Below are 19811 nucleotides of genomic sequence, written 5' to 3'. Positions count from 1 at the left end.
TGGGCCAAATTGAGGTGCATATGAAGACGTATGCTTTCTTCCAATTCATTAAACCGGGCTAATATGAATCAGGTGAATTGAGTTCTGCTTTTGGAAACTGGGTTAAGAAGGGGTGCACCGTTCCTGGAGGTACTGCAATACCAGGTCAATGCGTGGAGTGGACAGAGCAAGCTCTTTTTCCATCTCCCTGTTCTAAAAATCCATTTAATATATGGTCCCCAGATAGGGGACGTATCAGATATTAAACTGATAAGAACAGATACTACACTTGATCTTAGCCAAAAGGCCGAGAAGCGATAACCAGAATTGGTTTGGGCCTCGAGTGGCACCCTGGCCTATGCCGGACACATCTTAGGGAGAGAGAGCGAGAGGGAGACAAACCCACGCCTACAGAAGACATTTTGTCACCCAAGCCAACCCTTGAAAAGGCTGCTTTGCAGAGCAAAAACAAGAAGAATGGTGCGTTTTGCAGCCGCCGCCCCCCACTGCAATGAATCTGAATAACTCCTCCTTTAGGGCGCAAGCAACTCCCCTCCCCCTTGCAGTCTTTCCAATTCACGATACAAAAAGACGGACAGGACAGGTTGCCTGACTTTCCGTCACTGCCACCCTTTGCCATCCTTACCCGTAGAAAGCCCTTTCATCATCCCCAAACCCTAATCTTTTCCCTTTCCTTCCCAGCCCCCAAACCCTGCCCTCTGTACCCTTCTCACCACCCGCATCCCTTCTCCTGTCATCCCCCTACCACCCGGGAAAAAAAGAGCTTGCCCCCTCCTTACACTAGCCCACCCTCCCACCCAAAGAACAACTTCTGCTGCGCAGCTTGTTTTCTAGGCAGCAGCGCTATTGTGATGTCAGCGGGGGCATTGTGACAAGCCGCCAGTGTTCCGTCTCTTCATGTTGTGCACAGTTCAAACGGAAAATACATCAACAGGCAGACTACAGAAAAACTTACTATCAAAGGTTAGAGGGGGGCTTTCTCAGAGGGCTTTTTACAGTTTTTCTATTCCCAATTAGCCGTTTAAGTGTACTTATTGAAAGTAGTAATTCTTTCATAGGCCGCCCTTTCTTAGTATTTGACGTTCCTTATATTGCGGTATGAGGCTTTGCAGCAGGTTGCAAACATTCATCACCCATGACTGTCCCCAATTGAGCTCAGAAGCTCAATGTCTATCATGACCTCTCTTTTAGAATGTCCAAGAGCAAGCAAACTATTCCTCCAGGAGAGGGCGCCAACAGACTACTAAAGAGATCATCATTACTCAAAGAAAACCCCAAAAACCAATGCATGATAGGAATAAACAGGTAACTTTCTTTGGAGTGGAAGCGGAGAGATCGCACCAGATGCCAATTCTAGATCTTATCACACCTGTGGTCACTGCAGCAGCAGGTGAATCCACTTTGTCCAAAAGGGATCTATTCCATTCAATTGCAAATGATCTAGATAAGACAGAGAACTGCAGCACGGGACATAGCCGAGTTGGTCAGGTTGAGTGGTGATGAGTTTGCTATTTGGATGAATAAAGAAAGTCAAAAGTGTGAAAGATAAAAAACAAAAGGAGGAAGTGTGAAAAGTGAATGGGCCAAATTGAGGTGCATATGAAGACGTATGCTTTCTTCCAATTCATTAAACCGGGCTAATATGAATCAGGTGAATTGAGTTCTGCTTTTGGAAACTGGGTTAAGAAGGGGTGCACCGTTCCTGGAGGTACTGCAATACCAGGTCAATGCGTGGAGTGGACAGAGCAAGCTCTTTTTCCATCTCCCTGTTCTAAAAATCCATTTAATATATGGTCCCCAGATAGGGGACGTATCAGATATTAAACTGATAAGAACAGATACTACACTTGATCTTAGCCAAAAGGCCGAGAAGCGATAACCAGAATTGGTTTGGGCCTCGAGTGGCACCCTGGCCTATGCCGGACACATCTTAGGGAGAGAGAGCGAGAGGGAGACAAACCCACGCCTACAGAAGACATTTTGTCACCCAAGCCAACCCTTGAAAAGGCTGCTTTGCAGAGCAAAAACAAGAAGAATGGTGCGTTTTGCAGCCGCCGCCCCCCACTGCAATGAATCTGAATAACTCCTCCTTTAGGGCGCAAGCAACTCCCCTCCCCCTTGCAGTCTTTCCAATTCACGATACAAAAAGACGGACAGGACAGGTTGCCTGACTTTCCGTCACTGCCACCCTTTGCCATCCTTACCCGTAGAAAGCCCTTTCATCATCCCCAAACCCTAATCTTTTCCCTTTCCTTCCCAGCCCCCAAACCCTGCCCTCTGTACCCTTCTCACCACCCGCATCCCTTCTCCTGTCATCCCCCTACCACCCGGGAAAAAAAGAGCTTGCCCCCTCCTTACACTAGCCCACCCTCCCACCCAAAGAACAACTTCTGCTGCGCAGCTTGTTTTCTAGGCAGCAGCGCTATTGTGATGTCAGCGGGGGCATTGTGACAAGCCGCCAGTGTTCCGTCTCTTCATGTTGTGCACAGTTCAAACGGAAAATACATCAACAGGCAGACTACAGAAAAACTTACTATCAAAGGTTAGAGGGGGGCTTTCTCAGAGGGCTTTTTACAGTTTTTCTATTCCCAATTAGCCGTTTAAGTGTACTTATTGAAAGTAGTAATTCTTTCATAGGCCGCCCTTTCTTAGTATTTGACGTTCCTTATATTGCGGTATGAGGCTTTGCAGCAGGTTGCAAACATTCATCACCCATGACTGTCCCCAATTGAGCTCAGAAGCTCAATGTCTATCATGACCTCTCTTTTAGAATGTCCAAGAGCAAGCAAACTATTCCTCCAGGAGAGGGCGCCAACAGACTACTAAAGAGATCATCATTACTCAAAGAAAACCCCAAAAACCAATGCATGATAGGAATAAACAGGTAACTTTCTTTGGAGTGGAAGCGGAGAGATCGCACCAGATGCCAATTCTAGATCTTATCACACCTGTGGTCACTGCAGCAGCAGGTGAATCCACTTTGTCCAAAAGGGATCTATTCCATTCAATTGCAAATGATCTAGATAAGACAGAGAACTGCAGCACGGGACATAGCCGAGTTGGTCAGGTTGAGTGGTGATGAGTTTGCTATTTGGATGAATAAAGAAAGTCAAAAGTGTGAAAGATAAAAAACAAAAGGAGGAAGTGTGAAAAGTGAATGGGCCAAATTGAGGTGCATATGAAGACGTATGCTTTCTTCCAATTCATTAAACCGGGCTAATATGAATCAGGTGAATTGAGTTCTGCTTTTGGAAACTGGGTTAAGAAGGGGTGCACCGGTCCTGGAGGTACTGCAATACCAGGTCAATGCGTGGAGTGGACAGAGCAAGCTCTTTTTCCATCTCCCTGTTCTAAAAATCCATTTAATATATGGTCCCCAGATAGGGGACGTATCAGATATTAAACTGATAAGAACAGATTTTGATTTAATGAAGCTTTCCAAAGCACCGCAAAAATGCATGACCGAAGTCACACCAAAAACAGTGCAAAGGCTAGGATTCGTGTGGACCCCTCCGTGAGAAGAGGATCCCCAAAAATCAACCCCGTCCCTCCGAGCCAGAAGGCCACAGCGAGGGTCAGGGATCTTCGGTGCTCCCCCAAGCCGAAGCCTGGTTGAGCCTTGTTGTTGCTCCCAGCGTCCACCGAGGCATCTTACCCAAGTGGAGTAGGGAGCTACTAGTCGTTGGTTTCGCAGCCGAGACTGCCCGGACCGTCAACCGGTGTTGGTTTCTCAGCCCAAGGCTGACCGGACCTCCAACCGGGTGTTGGTTTCTCAGCCCAAGGCTGACCGGACCTCCAACCGGGTGTTGGTTTCTCAGCCCAAGGCTAACCGGACCTCCAACCGGGTGTTGGTTTCCCAGCCAAAGCTGACCCGGACCTCCAACCGGGTGTTGGTTTCTCAGCCCAAAGCTGACCGGACCTCCGACCGGGATTATAAAAATTTCCCTTCTTAGCCAGAAGGCCGGGATAGGGCAATATGCTTGGAAAGTATGAATAGGCAAGGCGCGGCGTGCGACAGAGTCTGAGGCTTACCAGGGTCCCAACCTAGCAAGTTCAGACTCCCTCCAGGGTGTCCATTCCTGGGGCACATTGCACCATAACCCCCACACTTACTCAGTCTAATAGCCTCGATCCTGGTAGGGCCATGGTTTCCTCTAGATGGATATACTATCCTCCCAAAGTACTAACAAGCGCAACCTTCCAGTGTGCATTGCATCATTGTACTAAGGTGGCCGGAGCCTTAAACCACCTTTTCGAACGATACTACACTTGATCTTAGCCAAAAGGCCGAGAAGCGATAACCAGAATTGGTTTGGGCCTCGAGTGGCACCCTGGCCTATGCCGGACACATCTTAGGGAGAGAGAGCGAGAGGGAGACAAACCCACGCCTACAGAAGACATTTTGTCACCCAAGCCAACCCTTGAAAAGGCTGCTTTGCAGAGCAAAAACAAGAAGAATGGTGCGTTTTGCAGCCGCCGCCCCCCACTGCAATGAATCTGAATAACTCCTCCTTTAGGGCGCAAGCAACTCCCCTCCCCCTTGCAGTCTTTCCAATTCACGATACAAAAAGACGGACAGGACAGGTTGCCTGACTTTCCGTCACTGCCACCCTTTGCCATCCTTACCCGTAGAAAGCCCTTTCATCATCCCCAAACCCTAATCTTTTCCCTTTCCTTCCCAGCCCCCAAACCCTGCCCTCTGTACCCTTCTCACCACCCGCATCCCTTCTCCTGTCATCCCCCTACCACCCGGGAAAAAAAGAGCTTGCCCCCTCCTTACACTAGCCCACCCTCCCACCCAAAGAACAACTTCTGCTGCGCAGCTTGTTTTCTAGGCAGCAGCGCTATTGTGATGTCAGCGGGGGCATTGTGACAAGCCGCCAGTGTTCCGTCTCTTCATGTTGTGCACAGTTCAAACGGAAAATACATCAACAGGCAGACTACAGAAAAACTTACTATCAAAGGTTAGAGGGGGGCTTTCTCAGAGGGCTTTTTACAGTTTTTCTATTCCCAATTAGCCGTTTAAGTGTACTTATTGAAAGTAGTAATTCTTTCATAGGCCGCCCTTTCTTAGTATTTGACGTTCCTTATATTGCGGTATGAGGCTTTGCAGCAGGTTGCAAACATTCATCACCCATGACTGTCCCCAATTGAGCTCAGAAGCTCAATGTCTATCATGACCTCTCTTTTAGAATGTCCAAGAGCAAGCAAACTATTCCTCCAGGAGAGGGCGCCAACAGACTACTAAAGAGATCATCATTACTCAAAGAAAACCCCAAAAACCAATGCATGATAGGAATAAACAGGTAACTTTCTTTGGAGTGGAAGCGGAGAGATCGCACCAGATGCCAATTCTAGATCTTATCACACCTGTGGTCACTGCAGCAGCAGGTGAATCCACTTTGTCCAAAAGGGATCTATTCCATTCAATTGCAAATGATCTAGATAAGACAGAGAACTGCAGCACGGGACATAGCCGAGTTGGTCAGGTTGAGTGGTGATGAGTTTGCTATTTGGATGAATAAAGAAAGTCAAAAGTGTGAAAGATAAAAAACAAAAGGAGGAAGTGTGAAAAGTGAATGGGCCAAATTGAGGTGCATATGAAGACGTATGCTTTCTTCCAATTCATTAAACCGGGCTAATATGAATCAGGTGAATTGAGTTCTGCTTTTGGAAACTGGGTTAAGAAGGGGTGCACCGTTCCTGGAGGTACTGCAATACCAGGTCAATGCGTGGAGTGGACAGAGCAAGCTCTTTTTCCATCTCCCTGTTCTAAAAATCCATTTAATATATGGTCCCCAGATAGGGGACGTATCAGATATTAAACTGATAAGAACAGATACTACACTTGATCTTAGCCAAAAGGCCGAGAAGCGATAACCAGAATTGGTTTGGGCCTCGAGTGGCACCCTGGCCTATGCCGGACACATCTTAGGGAGAGAGAGCGAGAGGGAGACAAACCCACGCCTACAGAAGACATTTTGTCACCCAAGCCAACCCTTGAAAAGGCTGCTTTGCAGAGCAAAAACAAGAAGAATGGTGCGTTTTGCAGCCGCCGCCCCCCACTGCAATGAATCTGAATAACTCCTCCTTTAGGGCGCAAGCAACTCCCCTCCCCCTTGCAGTCTTTCCAATTCACGATACAAAAAGACGGACAGGACAGGTTGCCTGACTTTCCGTCACTGCCACCCTTTGCCATCCTTACCCGTAGAAAGCCCTTTCATCATCCCCAAACCCTAATCTTTTCCCTTTCCTTCCCAGCCCCCAAACCCTGCCCTCTGTACCCTTCTCACCACCCGCATCCCTTCTCCTGTCATCCCCCTACCACCCGGGAAAAAAAGAGCTTGCCCCCTCCTTACACTAGCCCACCCTCCCACCCAAAGAACAACTTCTGCTGCGCAGCTTGTTTTCTAGGCAGCAGCGCTATTGTGATGTCAGCGGGGGCATTGTGACAAGCCGCCAGTGTTCCGTCTCTTCATGTTGTGCACAGTTCAAACGGAAAATACATCAACAGGCAGACTACAGAAAAACTTACTATCAAAGGTTAGAGGGGGGCTTTCTCAGAGGGCTTTTTACAGTTTTTCTATTCCCAATTAGCCGTTTAAGTGTACTTATTGAAAGTAGTAATTCTTTCATAGGCCGCCCTTTCTTAGTATTTGACGTTCCTTATATTGCGGTATGAGGCTTTGCAGCAGGTTGCAAACATTCATCACCCATGACTGTCCCCAATTGAGCTCAGAAGCTCAATGTCTATCATGACCTCTCTTTTAGAATGTCCAAGAGCAAGCAAACTATTCCTCCAGGAGAGGGCGCCAACAGACTACTAAAGAGATCATCATTACTCAAAGAAAACCCCAAAAACCAATGCATGATAGGAATAAACAGGTAACTTTCTTTGGAGTGGAAGCGGAGAGATCGCACCAGATGCCAATTCTAGATCTTATCACACCTGTGGTCACTGCAGCAGCAGGTGAATCCACTTTGTCCAAAAGGGATCTATTCCATTCAATTGCAAATGATCTAGATAAGACAGAGAACTGCAGCACGGGACATAGCCGAGTTGGTCAGGTTGAGTGGTGATGAGTTTGCTATTTGGATGAATAAAGAAAGTCAAAAGTGTGAAAGATAAAAAACAAAAGGAGGAAGTGTGAAAAGTGAATGGGCCAAATTGAGGTGCATATGAAGACGTATGCTTTCTTCCAATTCATTAAACCGGGCTAATATGAATCAGGTGAATTGAGTTCTGCTTTTGGAAACTGGGTTAAGAAGGGGTGCACCGTTCCTGGAGGTACTGCAATACCAGGTCAATGCGTGGAGTGGACAGAGCAAGCTCTTTTTCCATCTCCCTGTTCTAAAAATCCATTTAATATATGGTCCCCAGATAGGGGACGTATCAGATATTAAACTGATAAGAACAGATACTACACTTGATCTTAGCCAAAAGGCCGAGAAGCGATAACCAGAATTGGTTTGGGCCTCGAGTGGCACCCTGGCCTATGCCGGACACATCTTAGGGAGAGAGAGCGAGAGGGAGACAAACCCACGCCTACAGAAGACATTTTGTCACCCAAGCCAACCCTTGAAAAGGCTGCTTTGCAGAGCAAAAACAAGAAGAATGGTGCGTTTTGCAGCCGCCGCCCCCCACTGCAATGAATCTGAATAACTCCTCCTTTAGGGCGCAAGCAACTCCCCTCCCCCTTGCAGTCTTTCCAATTCACGATACAAAAAGACGGACAGGACAGGTTGCCTGACTTTCCGTCACTGCCACCCTTTGCCATCCTTACCCGTAGAAAGCCCTTTCATCATCCCCAAACCCTAATCTTTTCCCTTTCCTTCCCAGCCCCCAAACCCTGCCCTCTGTACCCTTCTCACCACCCGCATCCCTTCTCCTGTCATCCCCCTACCACCCGGGAAAAAAAGAGCTTGCCCCCTCCTTACACTAGCCCACCCTCCCACCCAAAGAACAACTTCTGCTGCGCAGCTTGTTTTCTAGGCAGCAGCGCTATTGTGATGTCAGCGGGGGCATTGTGACAAGCCGCCAGTGTTCCGTCTCTTCATGTTGTGCACAGTTCAAACGGAAAATACATCAACAGGCAGACTACAGAAAAACTTACTATCAAAGGTTAGAGGGGGGCTTTCTCAGAGGGCTTTTTACAGTTTTTCTATTCCCAATTAGCCGTTTAAGTGTACTTATTGAAAGTAGTAATTCTTTCATAGGCCGCCCTTTCTTAGTATTTGACGTTCCTTATATTGCGGTATGAGGCTTTGCAGCAGGTTGCAAACATTCATCACCCATGACTGTCCCCAATTGAGCTCAGAAGCTCAATGTCTATCATGACCTCTCTTTTAGAATGTCCAAGAGCAAGCAAACTATTCCTCCAGGAGAGGGCGCCAACAGACTACTAAAGAGATCATCATTACTCAAAGAAAACCCCAAAAACCAATGCATGATAGGAATAAACAGGTAACTTTCTTTGGAGTGGAAGCGGAGAGATCGCACCAGATGCCAATTCTAGATCTTATCACACCTGTGGTCACTGCAGCAGCAGGTGAATCCACTTTGTCCAAAAGGGATCTATTCCATTCAATTGCAAATGATCTAGATAAGACAGAGAACTGCAGCACGGGACATAGCCGAGTTGGTCAGGTTGAGTGGTGATGAGTTTGCTATTTGGATGAATAAAGAAAGTCAAAAGTGTGAAAGATAAAAAACAAAAGGAGGAAGTGTGAAAAGTGAATGGGCCAAATTGAGGTGCATATGAAGACGTATGCTTTCTTCCAATTCATTAAACCGGGCTAATATGAATCAGGTGAATTGAGTTCTGCTTTTGGAAACTGGGTTAAGAAGGGGTGCACCGTTCCTGGAGGTACTGCAATACCAGGTCAATGCGTGGAGTGGACAGAGCAAGCTCTTTTTCCATCTCCCTGTTCTAAAAATCCATTTAATATATGGTCCCCAGATAGGGGACGTATCAGATATTAAACTGATAAGAACAGATACTACACTTGATCTTAGCCAAAAGGCCGAGAAGCGATAACCAGAATTGGTTTGGGCCTCAAGTGGCACCCTGGCCTATGCCGGACACATCTTAGGGAGAGAGAGCGAGAGGGAGACAAACCCACGCCTACAGAAGACATTTTGTCACCCAAGCCAACCCTTGAAAAGGCTGCTTTGCAGAGCAAAAACAAGAAGAATGGTGCGTTTTGCAGCCGCCGCCCCCCACTGCAATGAATCTGAATAACTCCTCCTTTAGGGCGCAAGCAACTCCCCTCCCCCTTGCAGTCTTTCCAATTCACGATACAAAAAGACGGACAGGACAGGTTGCCTGACTTTCCGTCACTGCCACCCTTTGCCATCCTTACCCGTAGAAAGCCCTTTCATCATCCCCAAACCCTAATCTTTTCCCTTTCCTTCCCAGCCCCCAAACCCTGCCCTCTGTACCCTTCTCACCACCCGCATCCCTTCTCCTGTCATCCCCCTACCACCCGGGAAAAAAAGAGCTTGCCCCCTCCTTACACTAGCCCACCCTCCCACCCAAAGAACAACTTCTGCTGCGCAGCTTGTTTTCTAGGCAGCAGCGCTATTGTGATGTCAGCGGGGGCATTGTGACAAGCCGCCAGTGTTCCGTCTCTTCATGTTGTGCACAGTTCAAACGGAAAATACATCAACAGGCAGACTACAGAAAAACTTACTATCAAAGGTTAGAGGGGGGCTTTCTCAGAGGGCTTTTTACAGTTTTTCTATTCCCAATTAGCCGTTTAAGTGTACTTATTGAAAGTAGTAATTCTTTCATAGGCCGCCCTTTCTTAGTATTTGACGTTCCTTATATTGCGGTATGAGGCTTTGCAGCAGGTTGCAAACATTCATCACCCATGACTGTCCCCAATTGAGCTCAGAAGCTCAATGTCTATCATGACCTCTCTTTTAGAATGTCCAAGAGCAAGCAAACTATTCCTCCAGGAGAGGGCGCCAACAGACTACTAAAGAGATCATCATTACTCAAAGAAAACCCCAAAAACCAATGCATGATAGGAATAAACAGGTAACTTTCTTTGGAGTGGAAGCGGAGAGATCGCACCAGATGCCAATTCTAGATCTTATCACACCTGTGGTCACTGCAGCAGCAGGTGAATCCACTTTGTCCAAAAGGGATCTATTCCATTCAATTGCAAATGATCTAGATAAGACAGAGAACTGCAGCACGGGACATAGCCGAGTTGGTCAGGTTGAGTGGTGATGAGTTTGCTATTTGGATGAATAAAGAAAGTCAAAAGTGTGAAAGATAAAAAACAAAAGGAGGAAGTGTGAAAAGTGAATGGGCCAAATTGAGGTGCATATGAAGACGTATGCTTTCTTCCAATTCATTAAACCGGGCTAATATGAATCAGGTGAATTGAGTTCTGCTTTTGGAAACTGGGTTAAGAAGGGGTGCACCGTTCCTGGAGGTACTGCAATACCAGGTCAATGCGTGGAGTGGACAGAGCAAGCTCTTTTTCCATCTCCCTGTTCTAAAAATCCATTTAATATATGGTCCCCAGATAGGGGACGTATCAGATATTAAACTGATAAGAACAGATACTACACTTGATCTTAGCCAAAAGGCCGAGAAGCGATAACCAGAATTGGTTTGGGCCTCGAGTGGCACCCTGGCCTATGCCGGACACATCTTAGGGAGAGAGAGCGAGAGGGAGACAAACCCACGCCTACAGAAGACATTTTGTCACCCAAGCCAACCCTTGAAAAGGCTGCTTTGCAGAGCAAAAACAAGAAGAATGGTGCGTTTTGCAGCCGCCGCCCCCCACTGCAATGAATCTGAATAACTCCTCCTTTAGGGCGCAAGCAACTCCCCTCCCCCTTGCAGTCTTTCCAATTCACGATACAAAAAGACGGACAGGACAGGTTGCCTGACTTTCCGTCACTGCCACCCTTTGCCATCCTTACCCGTAGAAAGCCCTTTCATCATCCCCAAACCCTAATCTTTTCCCTTTCCTTCCCAGCCCCCAAACCCTGCCCTCTGTACCCTTCTCACCACCCGCATCCCTTCTCCTGTCATCCCCCTACCACCCGGGAAAAAAAGAGCTTGCCCCCTCCTTACACTAGCCCACCCTCCCACCCAAAGAACAACTTCTGCTGCGCAGCTTGTTTTCTAGGCAGCAGCGCTATTGTGATGTCAGCGGGGGCATTGTGACAAGCCGCCAGTGTTCCGTCTCTTCATGTTGTGCACAGTTCAAACGGAAAATACATCAACAGGCAGACTACAGAAAAACTTACTATCAAAGGTTAGAGGGGGGCTTTCTCAGAGGGATTTTTACAGTTTTTCTATTCCCAATTAGCCGTTTAAGTGTACTTATTGAAAGTAGTAATTCTTTCATAGGCCGCCCTTTCTTAGTATTTGACGTTCTTTATATTGCGGTATGAGGCTTTGCAGCAGGTTGCAAACATTCATCACCCATGACTGTCCCCAATTGAGCTCAGAAGCTCAATGTCTATCATGACCTCTCTTTTAGAATGTCCAAGAGCAAGCAAACTATTCCTCCAGGAGAGGGCGCCAACAGACTACTAAAGAGATCATCATTACTCAAAGAAAACCCCAAAAACCAATGCATGATAGGAATAAACAGGTAACTTTCTTTGGAGTGGAAGCGGAGAGATCGCACCAGATGCCAATTCTAGATCTTATCACACCTGTGGTCACTGCAGCAGCAGGTGAATCCACTTTGTCCAAAAGGGATCTATTCCATTCAATTGCAAATGATCTAGATAAGACAGAGAACTGCAGCACGGGACATAGCCGAGTTGGTCAGGTTGAGTGGTGATGAGTTTGCTATTTGGATGAATAAAGAAAGTCAAAAGTGTGAAAGATAAAAAACAAAAGGAGGAAGTGTGAAAAGTGAATGGGCCAAATTGAGGTGCATATGAAGACGTATGCTTTCTTCCAATTCATTAAACCGGGCTAATATGAATCAGGTGAATTGAGTTCTGCTTTTGGAAACTGGGTTAAGAAGGGGTGCACCGTTCCTGGAGGTACTGCAATACCAGGTCAATGCGTGGAGTGGACAGAGCAAGCTCTTTTTCCATCTCCCTGTTCTAAAAATCCATTTAATATATGGTCCCCAGATAGGGGACGTATCAGATATTAAACTGATAAGAACAGATACTACACTTGATCTTAGCCAAAAGGCCGAGAAGCGATAACCAGAATTGGTTTGGGCCTCGAGTGGCACCCTGGCCTATGCCGGACACATCTTAGGGAGAGAGAGCGAGAGGGAGACAAACCCACGCCTACAGAAGACATTTTGTCACCCAAGCCAACCCTTGAAAAGGCTGCTTTGCAGAGCAAAAACAAGAAGAATGGTGCGTTTTGCAGCCGCCGCCCCCCACTGCAATGAATCTGAATAACTCCTCCTTTAGGGCGCAAGCAACTCCCCTCCCCCTTGCAGTCTTTCCAATTCACGATACAAAAAGACGGACAGGACAGGTTGCCTGACTTTCCGTCACTGCCACCCTTTGCCATCCTTACCCGTAGAAAGCCCTTTCATCATCCCCAAACCCTAATCTTTTCCCTTTCCTTCCCAGCCCCCAAACCCTGCCCTCTGTACCCTTCTCACCACCCGCATCCCTTCTCCTGTCATCCCCCTACCACCCGGGAAAAAAAGAGCTTGCCCCCTCCTTACACTAGCCCACCCTCCCACCCAAAGAACAACTTCTGCTGCGCAGCTTGTTTTCTAGGCAGCAGCGCTATTGTGATGTCAGCGGGGGCATTGTGACAAGCCGCCAGTGTTCCGTCTCTTCATGTTGTGCACAGTTCAAACGGAAAATACATCAACAGGCAGACTACAGAAAAACTTACTATCAAAGGTTAGAGGGGGGCTTTCTCAGAGGGCTTTTTACAGTTTTTCTATTCCCAATTAGCCGTTTAAGTGTACTTATTGAAAGTAGTAATTCTTTCATAGGCCGCCCTTTCTTAGTATTTGACGTTCCTTATATTGCGGTATGAGGCTTTGCAGCAGGTTGCAAACATTCATCACCCATGACTGTCCCCAATTGAGCTCAGAAGCTCAATGTCTATCATGACCTCTCTTTTAGAATGTCCAAGAGCAAGCAAACTATTCCTCCAGGAGAGGGCGCCAACAGACTACTAAAGAGATCATCATTACTCAAAGAAAACCCCAAAAACCAATGCATGATAGGAATAAACAGGTAACTTTCTTTGGAGTGGAAGCGGAGAGATCGCACCAGATGCCAATTCTAGATCTTATCACACCTGTGGTCACTGCAGCAGCAGGTGAATCCACTTTGTCCAAAAGGGATCTATTCCATTCAATTGCAAATGATCTAGATAAGACAGAGAACTGCAGCACGGGACATAGCCGAGTTGGTCAGGTTGAGTGGTGATGAGTTTGCTATTTGGATGAATAAAGAAAGTCAAAAGTGTGAAAGATAAAAAACAAAAGGAGGAAGTGTGAAAAGTGAATGGGCCAAATTGAGGTGCATATGAAGACGTATGCTTTCTTCCAATTCATTAAACCGGGCTAATATGAATCAGGTGAATTGAGTTCTGCTTTTGGAAACTGGGTTAAGAAGGGGTGCACCGTTCCTGGAGGTACTGCAATACCAGGTCAATGCGTGGAGTGGACAGAGCAAGCTCTTTTTCCATCTCCCTGTTCTAAAAATCCATTTAATATATGGTCCCCAGATAGGGGACGTATCAGATATTAAACTGATAAGAACAGATACTACACTTGATCTTAGCCAAAAGGCCGAGAAGCGATAACCAGAATTGGTTTGGGCCTCGAGTGGCACCCTGGCCTATGCCGGACACATCTTAGGGAGAGAGAGCGAGAGGGAGACAAACCCACGCCTACAGAAGACATTTTGTCACCCAAGCCAACCCTTGAAAAGGCTGCTTTGCAGAGCAAAAACAAGAAGAATGGTGCGTTTTGCAGCCGCCGCCCCCCACTGCAATGAATCTGAATAACTCCTCCTTTAGGGCGCAAGCAACTCCCCTCCCCCTTGCAGTCTTTCCAATTCACGATACAAAAAGACGGACAGGACAGGTTGCCTGACTTTCCGTCACTGCCACCCTTTGCCATCCTTACCCGTAGAAAGCCCTTTCATCATCCCCAAACCCTAATCTTTTCCCTTTCCTTCCCAGCCCCCAAACCCTGCCCTCTGTACCCTTCTCACCACCCGCATCCCTTCTCCTGTCATCCCCCTACCACCCGGGAAAAAAAGAGCTTGCCCCCTCCTTACACTAGCCCACCCTCCCACCCAAAGAACAACTTCTGCTGCGCAGCTTGTTTTCTAGGCAGCAGCGCTATTGTGATGTCAGCGGGGGCATTGTGACAAGCCGCCAGTGTTCCGTCTCTTCATGTTGTGCACAGTTCAAACGGAAAATACATCAACAGGCAGACTACAGAAAAACTTACTATCAAAGGTTAGAGGGGGGCTTTCTCAGAGGGCTTTTTACAGTTTTTCTATTCCCAATTAGCCGTTTAAGTGTACTTATTGAAAGTAGTAATTCTTTCATAGGCCGCCCTTTCTTAGTATTTGACGTTCCTTATATTGCGGTATGAGGCTTTGCAGCAGGTTGCAAACATTCATCACCCATGACTGTCCCCAATTGAGCTCAGAAGCTCAATGTCTATCATGACCTCTCTTTTAGAATGTCCAAGAGCAAGCAAACTATTCCTCCAGGAGAGGGCGCCAACAGACTACTAAAGAGATCATCATTACTCAAAGAAAACCCCAAAAACCAATGCATGATAGGAATAAACAGGTAACTTTCTTTGGAGTGGAAGCGGAGAGATCGCACCAGATGCCAATTCTAGATCTTATCACACCTGTGGTCACTGCAGCAGCAGGTGAATCCACTTTGTCCAAAAGGGATCTATTCCATTCAATTGCAAATGATCTAGATAAGACAGAGAACTGCAGCACGGGACATAGCCGAGTTGGTCAGGTTGAGTGGTGATGAGTTTGCTATTTGGATGAATAAAGAAAGTCAAAAGTGTGAAAGATAAAAAACAAAAGGAGGAAGTGTGAAAAGTGAATGGGCCAAATTGAGGTGCATATGAAGACGTATGCTTTCTTCCAATTCATTAAACCGGGCTAATATGAATCAGGTGAATTGAGTTCTGCTTTTGGAAACTGGGTTAAGAAGGGGTGCACCGTTCCTGGAGGTACTGCAATACCAGGTCAATGCGTGGAGTGGACAGAGCAAGCTCTTTTTCCATCTCCCTGTTCTAAAAATCCATTTAATATATGGTCCCCAGATAGGGGACGTATCAGATATTAAACTGATAAGAACAGATACTACACTTGATCTTAGCCAAAAGGCCGAGAAGCGATAACCAGAATTGGTTTGGGCCTCGAGTGGCACCCTGGCCTATGCCGGACACATCTTAGGGAGAGAGAGCGAGAGGGAGACAAACCCACGCCTACAGAAGACATTTTGTCACCCAAGCCAACCCTTGAAAAGGCTGCTTTGCAGAGCAAAAACAAGAAGAATGGTGCGTTTTGCAGCCGCCGCCCCCCACTGCAATGAATCTGAATAACTCCTCCTTTAGGGCGCAAGCAACTCCCCTCCCCCTTGCAGTCTTTCCAATTCACGATACAAAAAGACGGACAGGACAGGTTGCCTGACTTTCCGTCACTGCCACCCTTTGCCATCCTTACCCGTAGAAAGCCCTTTCATCATCCCCAAACCCTAATCTTTTCCCTTTCCTTCCCAGCCCCCAAACCCTGCCCTCTGTACCCTTCTCACCACCCGCATCCCTTCTCCTGTCATCCCCCTACCACCCGGGAAAAAAAGAGCTTGCCCCCTCCTTACACTAGCCCACCCTCCCACCCAAAGAACAACTTCTGCTGCGCAGCTTGTTTTCTAGGCAGCAGCGCTATTGTGATGTCAGCGGGGGCATTGTGACAAGCCGCCAGTGTTCCGTCTCTTCATGTTGTGCACAGTTCAAACGGAAAATACATCAACAGGCAGACTACAGAAAAACTTACTATCAAAGGTTAGAGGGGGGCTTTCTCAGAGGGCTTTTTACAGTTTTTCTATTCCCAATTAGCCGTTTAAGTGTACTTATTGAAAGTAGTAATTCTTTCATAGGCCGCCCTTTCTTAGTATTTGACGTTCCTTATATTGCGGTATGAGGCTTTGCAGCAGGTTGCAAACATTCATCACCCATGACTGTCCCCAATTGAGCTCAGAAGCTCAATGTCTATCATGACCTCTCTTTTAGAATGTCCAAGAGCAAGCAAACTATTCCTCCAGGAGAGGGCGCCAACAGACTACTAAAGAGATCATCATTACTCAAAGAAAACCCCAAAAACCAATGCATGATAGGAATAAACAGGTAACTTTCTTTGGAGTGGAAGCGGAGAGATCGCACCAGATGCCAATTCTAGATCTTATCACACCTGTGGTCACTGCAGCAGCAGGTGAATCCACTTTGTCCAAAAGGGATCTATTCCATTCAATTGCAAATGATCTAGATAAGACAGAGAACTGCAGCACGGGACATAGCCGAGTTGGTCAGGTTGAGTGGTGATGAGTTTGCTATTTGGATGAATAAAGAAAGTCAAAAGTGTGAAAGATAAAAAACAAAAGGAGGAAGTGTGAAAAGTGAATGGGCCAAATTGAGGTGCATATGAAGACGTATGCTTTCTTCCAATTCATTAAACCGGGCTAATATGAATCAGGTGAATTGAGTTCTGCTTTTGGAAACTGGGTTAAGAAGGGGTGCACCGTTCCTGGAGGTACTGCAATACCAGGTCAATGCGTGGAGTGGACAGAGCAAGCTCTTTTTCCATCTCCCTGTTCTAAAAATCCATTTAATATATGGTCCCCAGATAGGGGACGTATCAGATATTAAACTGATAAGAACAGATACTACACTTGATCTTAGCCAAAAGGCCGAGAAGCGATAACCAGAATTGGTTTGGGCCTCGAGTGGCACCCTGGCCTATGCCGGACACATCTTAGGGAGAGAGAGCGAGAGGGAGACAAACCCACGCCTACAGAAGACATTTTGTCACCCAAGCCAACCCTTGAAAAGGCTGCTTTGCAGAGCAAAAACAAGAAGAATGGTGCGTTTTGCAGCCGCCGCCCCCCACTGCAATGAATCTGAATAACTCCTCCTTTAGGGCGCAAGCAACTCCCCTCCCCCTTGCAGTCTTTCCAATTCACGATACAAAAAGACGGACAGGACAGGTTGCCTGACTTTCCGTCACTGCCACCCTTTGCCATCCTTACCCGTAGAAAGCCCTTTCATCATCCCCAAACCCTAATCTTTTCCCTTTCCTTCCCAGCCCCCAAACCCTGCCCTCTGTACCCTTCTCACCACCCGCATCCCTTCTCCTGTCATCCCCCTACCACCCGGGAAAAAAAGAGCTTGCCCCCTCCTTACACTAGCCCACCCTCCCACCCAAAGAACAACTTCTGCTGCGCAGCTTGTTTTCTAGGCAGCAGCGCTATTGTGATGTCAGCGGGGGCATTGTGACAAGCCGCCAGTGTTCCGTCTCTTCATGTTGTGCACAGTTCAAACGGAAAATACATCAACAGGCAGACTACAGAAAAACTTACTATCAAAGGTTAGAGGGGGGCTTTCTCAGAGGGCTTTTTACAGTTTTTCTATTCCCAATTAGCCGTTTAAGTGTACTTATTGAAAGTAGTAATTCTTTCATAGGCCGCCCTTTCTTAGTATTTGACGTTCCTTATATTGCGGTATGAGGCTTTGCAGCAGGTTGCAAACATTCATCACCCATGACTGTCCCCAATTGAGCTCAGAAGCTCAATGTCTATCATGACCTCTCTTTTAGAATGTCCAAGAGCAAGCAAACTATTCCTCCAGGAGAGGGCGCCAACAGACTACTAAAGAGATCATCATTACTCAAAGAAAACCCCAAAAACCAATGCATGATAGGAATAAACAGGTAACTTTCTTTGGAGTGGAAGTGGAGAGATCGCACCAGATGCCAATTCTAGATCTTATCACACCTGTGGTCACTGCAGCAGCAGGTGAATCCACTTTGTCCAAAAGGGATCTATTCCATTCAATTGCAAATGATCTAGATAAGACAGAGAACTGCAGCACGGGACATAGCCGAGTTGGTCAGGTTGAGTGGTGATGAGTTTGCTATTTGGATGAATAAAGAAAGTCAAAAGTGTGAAAGATAAAAAACAAAAGGAGGAAGTGTGAAAAGTGAATGGGCCAAATTGAGGTGCATATGAAGACGTATGCTTTCTTCCAATTCATTAAACCGGGCTAATATGAATCAGGTGAATTGAGTTCTGCTTTTGGAAACTGGGTTAAGAAGGGGTGCACCGTTCCTGGAGGTACTGCAATACCAGGTCAATGCGTGGAGTGGACAGAGCAAGCTCTTTTTCCATCTCCCTGTTCTAAAAATCCATTTAATATATGGTCCCCAGATAGGGGACGTATCAGATATTAAACTGATAAGAACAGATACTACACTTGATCTTAGCCAAAAGGCCGAGAAGCGATAACCAGAATTGGTTTGGGCCTCGAGTGGCACCCTGGCCTATGCCGGACACATCTTAGGGAGAGAGAGCGAGAGGGAGACAAACCCACGCCTACAGAAGACATTTTGTCACCCAAGCCAACCCTTGAAAAGGCTGCTTTGCAGAGCAAAAACAAGAAGAATGGTGCGTTTTGCAGCCGCCGCCCCCCACTGCAATGAATCTGAATAACTCCTCCTTTAGGGCGCAAGCAACTCCCCTCCCCCTTGCAGTCTTTCCAATTCACGATACAAAAAGACGGACAGGACAGGTTGCCTGACTTTCCGTCACTGCCACCCTTTGCCATCCTTACCCGTAGAAAGCCCTTTCATCATCCCCAAACCCTAATCTTTTCCCTTTCCTTCCCAGCCCCCAAACCCTGCCCTCTGTACCCTTCTCACCACCCGCATCCCTTCTCCTGTCATCCCCCTACCACCCGGGAAAAAAAGAGCTTGCCCCCTCCTTACACTAGCCCACCCTCCCACCCAAAGAACAACTTCTGCTGCGCAGCTTGTTTTCTAGGCAGCAGCGCTATTGTGATGTCAGCGGGGGCATTGTGACAAGCCGCCAGTGTTCCGTCTCTTCATGTTGTGCACAGTTCAAACGGAAAATACATCAACAGGCAGACTACAGAAAAACTTACTATCAAAGGTTAGAGGGGGGCTTTCTCAGAGGGCTTTTTACAGTTTTTCTATTCCCAATTAGCCGTTTAAGTGTACTTATTGAAAGTAGTAATTCTTTCATAGGCCGCCCTTTCTTAGTATTTGACGTTCCTTATATTGCGGTATGAGGCTTTGCAGCAGGTTGCAAACATTCATCACCCATGACTGTCCCCAATTGAGCTCAGAAGCTCAATGTCTATCATGACCTCTCTTTTAGAATGTCCAAGAGCAAGCAAACTATTCCTCCAGGAGAGGGCGCCAACAGACTACTAAAGAGATCATCATTACTCAAAGAAAACCCCAAAAACCAATGCATGATAGGAATAAACAGGTAACTTTCTTTGGAGTGGAAGCGGAGAGATCGCACCAGATGCCAATTCTAGATCTTATCACACCTGTGGTCACTGCAGCAGCAGGTGAATCCACTTTGTCCAAAAGGGATCTATTCCATTCAATTGCAAATGATCTAGATAAGACAGAGAACTGCAGCACGGGACATAGCCGAGTTGGTCAGGTTGAGTGGTGATGAGTTTGCTATTTGGATGAATAAAGAAAGTCAAAAGTGTGAAAGATAAAAAACAAAAGGAGGAAGTGTGAAAAGTGAATGGGCCAAATTGAGGTGCAT

The 19811-nt window shown here is 46.8% G+C and overlaps 12 non-coding genes and 1 pseudogene across 12 annotated transcripts; all 13 read right to left on the bottom strand.

Annotated features, from left to right (window-relative positions):
• Window positions 1–107: 107 nt before the first annotated feature.
• On the bottom strand, window positions 108–298 carry LOC142252106 (U2 spliceosomal RNA). The gene has a single exon (XR_012725498.1). It is a non-coding gene; the product is annotated as a U2 spliceosomal RNA (small nuclear RNA).
• A 1388-nt stretch (window positions 299–1686) lies between these two features.
• LOC142252105 (U2 spliceosomal RNA) lies at window positions 1687–1877 on the bottom strand. The gene has a single exon (XR_012725497.1). It is a non-coding gene; the product is annotated as a U2 spliceosomal RNA (small nuclear RNA).
• A 1388-nt stretch (window positions 1878–3265) lies between these two features.
• LOC142253186 (U2 spliceosomal RNA) lies at window positions 3266–3460 on the bottom strand. The gene has a single exon (XR_012726499.1). It is a non-coding gene; the product is annotated as a U2 spliceosomal RNA (small nuclear RNA).
• A 697-nt stretch (window positions 3461–4157) lies between these two features.
• On the bottom strand, window positions 4158–4299 carry LOC142253715 (U2 spliceosomal RNA; annotated as a pseudogene).
• Window positions 4300–5687: 1388 nt separating this feature from the next.
• On the bottom strand, window positions 5688–5878 carry LOC142252102 (U2 spliceosomal RNA). The gene has a single exon (XR_012725496.1). It is a non-coding gene; the product is annotated as a U2 spliceosomal RNA (small nuclear RNA).
• A 1388-nt stretch (window positions 5879–7266) lies between these two features.
• Window positions 7267–7457, bottom strand: LOC142252101 (U2 spliceosomal RNA). The gene has a single exon (XR_012725495.1). It is a non-coding gene; the product is annotated as a U2 spliceosomal RNA (small nuclear RNA).
• Window positions 7458–8845: 1388 nt separating this feature from the next.
• On the bottom strand, window positions 8846–9036 carry LOC142252100 (U2 spliceosomal RNA). The gene has a single exon (XR_012725494.1). It is a non-coding gene; the product is annotated as a U2 spliceosomal RNA (small nuclear RNA).
• A 1388-nt stretch (window positions 9037–10424) lies between these two features.
• Window positions 10425–10615, bottom strand: LOC142252099 (U2 spliceosomal RNA). The gene has a single exon (XR_012725493.1). It is a non-coding gene; the product is annotated as a U2 spliceosomal RNA (small nuclear RNA).
• Window positions 10616–12003: 1388 nt separating this feature from the next.
• On the bottom strand, window positions 12004–12194 carry LOC142252098 (U2 spliceosomal RNA). Its single transcript, XR_012725492.1, has one exon. It is a non-coding gene; the product is annotated as a U2 spliceosomal RNA (small nuclear RNA).
• Window positions 12195–13582: 1388 nt separating this feature from the next.
• Window positions 13583–13773, bottom strand: LOC142252096 (U2 spliceosomal RNA). The gene has a single exon (XR_012725490.1). It is a non-coding gene; the product is annotated as a U2 spliceosomal RNA (small nuclear RNA).
• A 1388-nt stretch (window positions 13774–15161) lies between these two features.
• On the bottom strand, window positions 15162–15352 carry LOC142252095 (U2 spliceosomal RNA). The gene has a single exon (XR_012725489.1). It is a non-coding gene; the product is annotated as a U2 spliceosomal RNA (small nuclear RNA).
• A 1388-nt stretch (window positions 15353–16740) lies between these two features.
• Window positions 16741–16931, bottom strand: LOC142252094 (U2 spliceosomal RNA). Its single transcript, XR_012725488.1, has one exon. It is a non-coding gene; the product is annotated as a U2 spliceosomal RNA (small nuclear RNA).
• Window positions 16932–18319: 1388 nt separating this feature from the next.
• On the bottom strand, window positions 18320–18510 carry LOC142252093 (U2 spliceosomal RNA). Its single transcript, XR_012725487.1, has one exon. It is a non-coding gene; the product is annotated as a U2 spliceosomal RNA (small nuclear RNA).
• Between the last annotated feature and the right edge of the window lie 1301 nt (window positions 18511–19811).

Source organism: Anomaloglossus baeobatrachus, chromosome 9 (genome assembly GCF_048569485.1).
Source record: "Anomaloglossus baeobatrachus isolate aAnoBae1 chromosome 9, aAnoBae1.hap1, whole genome shotgun sequence".
Taxonomy (NCBI): Eukaryota; Metazoa; Chordata; class Amphibia; order Anura; family Aromobatidae; genus Anomaloglossus; species Anomaloglossus baeobatrachus.
The sequence above is the reverse complement of the archived record's forward strand: the minus strand, read 5'-3'. Positions and strand labels throughout refer to the sequence as shown.